Raw genomic sequence first — 6,517 nt, 5'->3', positions numbered from 1 at the left:
GTTGAACAAACTTACCATCAAGAACCGCTACCCACTACCGAGAATCGATGACTTATTTGATCAACTACAAGGCTCGTCTGTTTATTCAAAGATTGACTTACGTTCCGGGTATCATCAAATGCGGGTAAAAGAAGATGATATTCCAAAGACTGCTTTCAGAACACGTTACGGTCATTACGAGTTTATGGTCATGCCGTTTGGTTTAACTAATGCACCAGCTGTGTTCATGGACCTTATGAACCGAGTGTGTGGACCATACCTTGACAAGTTTGTCATTGTTTTCATTGATGACATACTTATTTACTCAAAGAATGACCAAGAACACGGTGAACATTTGAGAAAGGTGTTAGAAGTATTGAGGAAGGAAGAATTGTACGCTAAGTTTTCAAAGTGTGCATTTTGGTTGGAAGAAGTTCAATTCCTCGGTCACATAGTGAACAAAGAAGGTATTAAGGTGGATCCGGCAAAGATAGAAACTGTTGAAAAGTGGGAAACCCCGAAAACTCCAAAACACATACGCCAGTTTTTAGGACTAGCTGGTTACTACAGAAGGTTCATCCAAGACTTTTCCAGAATAGCAAAACCCTTGACTGCATTAACCCATAAAGGGAAGAAATTTGAATGGAATGATGAACAAGAGAAAGCGTTTCAGTTATTGAAGAAAAAGCTAACTACGGCACCTATATTGTCATTGCCTGAAGGGAATGATGATTTTGTGATTTATTGTGATGCATCAAAGAAAGGTCTCGGTTGTGTATTAATGCAACGAACGAAGGTGATTGCTTATGCGTCTAGACAATTGAAGATTCACGAACAAAATTATACGACGCATGATTTGGAATTAGGCGCGGTTGTTTTTGCATTAAAGACTTGGAGGCACTGCTTATATGGGGTCAAAAGTATTATATATACCGACCACAAAAGTCTTCAACACATATTTAATCAGAAACAACTGAATATGAGGCAGCGTAGGTGGATTGAATTGTTGAATGATTACGACTTTGAGATTCGTTACCACCCGGGGAAGGCAAATGTGGTAGCCGATGCCTTGAGCAGGAAGGACAGAGAACCCATTCGAGTAAAATCTATGAATATAATGATTCATAATAACCTTACTACTCAAATAAAGGAGGCGCAACAAGGAGTTTTAAAAGAGGGAAATTTAAAGGATGAAATACCCAAGGGATCGGAGAAGCATCTTAATATTCGGGAAGACGGAACCCGGTATAGGGCTGAAAGGATTTGGGTACCAAAATTTGGAGATATGAGAGAAATGGTACTTAGAGAAGCTCACAAAACCAGATACTCAATACATCCTGGAACGGGGAAGATGTACAAGGATCTCAAGAAACATTTTTGGTGGCCGGGTATGAAAGCCGATGTTGCTAAATATGTAGGAGAATGTTTGACGTGTTCTAAGGTCAAAGCTGAGCATCAGAAACCATCAGGTCTACTTCAACAACCCGAAATCCCGGAATGGAAATGGGAAAACATTACCATGGATTCCATCACTAAATTGCCAAGGACTGCAAGTGGTTTTGATACTATTTGGGTAATAGTTGATCGTCTCACCAAATCAGCACACTTCCTGCCAATAAGAGAAGATGACAAGATGGAGAAGTTAGCACAACTGTATTTGAAGAAAGTCATCTCCAGACATGGAATACCAATCTCTATTATCTCTGATAGGGATGGTAGATTTATTTCAAGATTCTGGCAGACATTACAGCAAGCATTAGGAACTCGTCTAGATATGAGTACTGCCTATCATCCACAAACTGATGGGCAGAGTGAAAGGACGATACAAATGCTTGAAGACATGCTACGAGCATGTGTTATTGATTTCGGAAACAGTTGGGATCGACATCTACCGTTAGCAGAATTTTCCTACAACAACAGCTACCATTCAAGCATTGAGATGGCACCGTTTGAAGCACTTTATGGTAGAAAGTGCAGGTCTCCGATTTGTTGGAGTGAAGTGGGGGATAGACAGATTACGGGTCCGGAGATTATACAAGAAACTACCGAGAAGATCATCCAAATTCAACAACGGTTGAAAACCGCCCAAAGTCGACAAAAGAGCTACGCTGACATTAAAAGAAAAGATATAGAATTTGAAATTGGAGAGATGGTCATGCTTAAAGTTGCACCTTGGAAAGGCGTTGTTCAATTTGGTAAACGAGGGAAATTAAATCCAAGGTATATTGGACCATTCAAGATTATTGATCGTGTCGGACCAGTAGCTTACCGACTTGAGTTACCTCAACAACTCGCGGCTGTACATAACACTTTCCACTTCTCGAATTTGAAGAAATGTTTTGCTAAAGAAGATGTCACTATTCCGTTAGATGAAATCCAAATCAATGAAAAACTTCAATTCATCGAAGAACCCGTCGAAATAATGGATCGTGAGGTTAAAAGACTTAAGCAAAACAAGATACCAATTGTTAAGGTTCGATGGAATGCTCGTAGAGGATCCGAGTTCACCTGGGAGCGTGAAGATCAGATGAAGAAGAAATACCCGCATCTATTTCCAGAAGATTCGTCAACACCTTCAACAGCTTAAAATTTCGGGACGAAATTTATTTAACGGGTAGGTACTGTAGTGACCCGAACTTTTCCATGTTTATATATATTAATTGAGATTGATATTTACATGATTAAATGTTTCCAACATGTTAAGCAATCAAACTTGTTAAGACTTGATTAATTGAAATATGTTTCATATAGACAATTGACCACCCAAGTTGACCGGTGATTCACGAACGTTAAAACTTGTAAAAACTATATGATGACATATATATGGATATATATATAGTTAACATGATACTATGATAAGTAAACATATCATTAAGTATATTAACAATGAACTACATATGTAAAAACAAGACTACTAACTTAATGATTTTTAAACGAGACATATATGTAACGATTATCGTTGTAAAGAAATTTAATGTATATATATCATATTAAGAGATATTCATACATGATAATATCATGATAATATAATAATTTAAAATCTCATTTGATATTATAAACATTGGGTTAACAACATTTAACAAGATCGTTAACCTAAAGGTTTCAAAACAACACTTACATGTAACGACTAACGATGACTTAACGACTCAGTTAAAATGTATATACATGTAGTGTTTTAATATGTATTTATACACTTTTGAAAGACTTCAATACACTTATCAAAATACTTCTACTTAACAAAAATGCTTACAATTACATCCTCGTTCAGTTTCATCAACAATTCTACTCGTATGCACCCGTATTCGTACTCGTACAATACACAGCTTTTAGATTTATGTACTATTGGTATATACACTCCAATGATCAGCTCTTAGCAGCCCATGTGAGTCACCTAACACATGTGGGAACCATCATTTGGCAACTAGCATGAAATATCTCATAAAATTACAAAAATATGAGTAATCATTCATGACTTATTTACATGAAAACAAAATTACATATCCTTTATATCTAATCCATACACCAACGACCAAAAACACCTACAAACACTTTTATTCTTCAATTTTCTTCATCTAATTGATCTCTCTCAAGTTCTATCTTCAAGTTCTAAGTGTTCTTCATAAATTCCAAAAGTTCTAGTTTCATAAAATCAAGAATACTTTCAAGTTTGCTAGCTCACTTCCAATCTTGTAAGGTGATCATCCAACCTCAAGAAATCTTTGTTTCTTACAGTAGGTTATCATTCTAATACAAGGTAATAATCATATTCAAACTTTGGTTCAATTTCTATAACTATAACAATCTTATTTCAAGTGATGATCTTACTTGAACTTGTTTTCGTGTCATGATTCTGCTTCAAGAACTTCGAGCCATCCAAGGATCCATTGAAGCTAGATCCATTTTTCTCTTTTCCAGTAGGTTTATCCAAGGAACTTAAGGTAGTAATGATGTTCATAACATCATTCGATTCATACATATAAAGCTATCTTATTCGAAGGTTTAAACTTGTAATCACTAGAACATAGTTTAGTTAATTCTAAACTTGTTCGCAAACAAAAGTTAATCCTTCTAACTTGACTTTTAAAATCAACTAAAAACATGTTCTATATCTATATGATATGCTAACTTAATGATTTAAAACCTGGAAACACGAAAAACACCGTAAAACCGGATTTACGCCGTCGTAGTAACACCGCGGGCTGTTTTGGGTTAGTTAATTAAAAACTATGATAAACTTTGATTTAAAAGTTGTTATTCTGAGAAAATGATTTTTATTATGAACATGAAACTATATCCAAAAATTATGGTTAAACTCAAAGTAGAAGTATGTTTTCTAAAATGGTCATCTAGACGTCGTTCTTTCGACTGAAATGACTACCTTTACAAAAACGACTTGTAACTTATTTTTCTGACTATAAACCTATACTTTTTCTATTTAGATTCATAAAATACAGTTCAATATGAAACCATAGCAATTTGATTCACTCAAAACGGATTTAAAATGAAGAAGTTATGGGTAAAACAAGATTGGATAATTTTTCTCATTTTAGCTACGTGAAAATTGGTAACAAATCTATTCCAACCATAACTTAATCAACTTGTATTGTATATTATGTAATATTGAGATACCATAGACACGTATACAATGTTTCGACCTATCATGTCGACACATCTATATATATTTCGGAACAACCATAGACACTCTATATGTGAATGTTGGAGTTAGCTATACAGGGTTGAGGTTGATTCCAAAATATATATAGTTTGAGTTGTGATCAATACTAAGATACGTATACACTGGGTCGTGGATTGATTCAAGATAATATTTATCGATTTATTTCTGTACATCTAACTGTGGACAACTAGTTGTAGGTTACTAACGAGGACAGCTGACTTAATAAACTTAAAACATCAAAAATATATTAAAAGTGTTGTAAATATATTTTGAACATACTTTGATATATATGTATATATTGTTATAGGTTCGTGAATCAACCAGTGGCCAAGTCTTACTTCCCGACGAAGTAAAAATATGTGAAAGTGAGTTATAGTCCCATTTTTAAAATCTAATATTTTGGGATGAGAATACATGCAGGTTTTATAAATGATTTACAAAATAGACACAAGTACGTGAAACTACATTCTATGGTTGAATTATCGAAATCGAATATGCCCCTTTTTATTAAGTCTGGTAATCTAAGAATTAGGGAACAGACACCCTAATTGACGCGAATCCTAAAGATAGATCTATCGGGCCCAACAAGCCCCATCCAAAGTACCGGATGCTTTAGTACTTCGAAATTTATATCATATCCGAAGGGTGTCCCGGAATGATGGGGATATTCTTATATATGCATCTTGTTAATGTCGGTTACCAGGTGTTCACCATATGAATGATTTTTATCTCTATGTATGGGATGTGTATTGAAATATGAAATCTTGTGGTCTATTGTTACGATTTGATATATATATATAGGTTAAACCTATAACTCACCAACATTTTTGTTGACGTTTAAAGCATGTTTATTCTCAGGTGAATACTAAGAGCTTCCGCTGTTGCATAATAAAATAAGGACAAGATTTGGAGTCCATGTTTGAATGATATTGTGTAAAAACTGCATTCAAGAAACTGATTTCGATGTAACATATTTGTATTGTAAACCATTATGTAATGGTCGTATGTAAACAGGATATTTTAGATTATCATTATTTGATAATCTACGTAAAGCTTTTTAAACCTTTATTTATGAAATAAAGGTTATGGTTTGTTTTAAAATGAATGCAGTCTTTGAAAAACGTCTCATATAGAGGTCAAAACCTCGCAACGAAATCAATTAATATGGAACGTTTTTAATCAATAAGAACGGGACATTTCACATTCAAGTTCATAAATGAAATTCGATGATTCGGCAACCAATTTATATGAATGATATGCCGTTTCGAAGGTGATCAAGCATACAATACAACCTAACACTTACAAATAACATTTCATGCCATTCAAAGCATCAAAAGTTCATTTCAAGTTCATCAAACCCTAACCCAAATCCACCAAAACCAATAATCAAGTTTATGAAGTTTTCTAAAACAACCTACACATCAAATTGAAGCTAGTGTTACTAGTAACACATTTAATACTTGCACTTTACCATAAAAACAACATTTAAGCTACCAAATTACCAAATCAAACACACCAAAGTTCATATTCAAGCTTGTTACTTCAAATAATGAAATCGAGCATATAAATTATATAATCATGTTAGACTTGAGCCATAGACACTAATTAACAACTTTATAAGTTAAAAACATCAAGAACACAAAATCTAGCGATTTTAGAAAGTTACCCAAACGAGATGTAATCGGTATGGAATCGAAGAGGAAGTTGCAAGGATTCCAAATATGTAATTAGTTTAGATTGAAGCTTGCTAGATTTTGATTAGATGATGAATCTTTGAAATGGTGTTTGAGAGAATTTGTGAAAGTATTAGAGAAAAATGGAAAAGAAAAGAAATAATGAATGGAGGAGGAAGAGTGTTGACTC

The sequence above is a fragment of the Rutidosis leptorrhynchoides genome, chromosome 1, assembly GCF_046630445.1.
Source record: "Rutidosis leptorrhynchoides isolate AG116_Rl617_1_P2 chromosome 1, CSIRO_AGI_Rlap_v1, whole genome shotgun sequence".
Classification (NCBI taxonomy): Eukaryota; Viridiplantae; Streptophyta; class Magnoliopsida; order Asterales; family Asteraceae; genus Rutidosis; species Rutidosis leptorrhynchoides.
Note: the sequence above shows the minus strand (reverse complement) of the source record.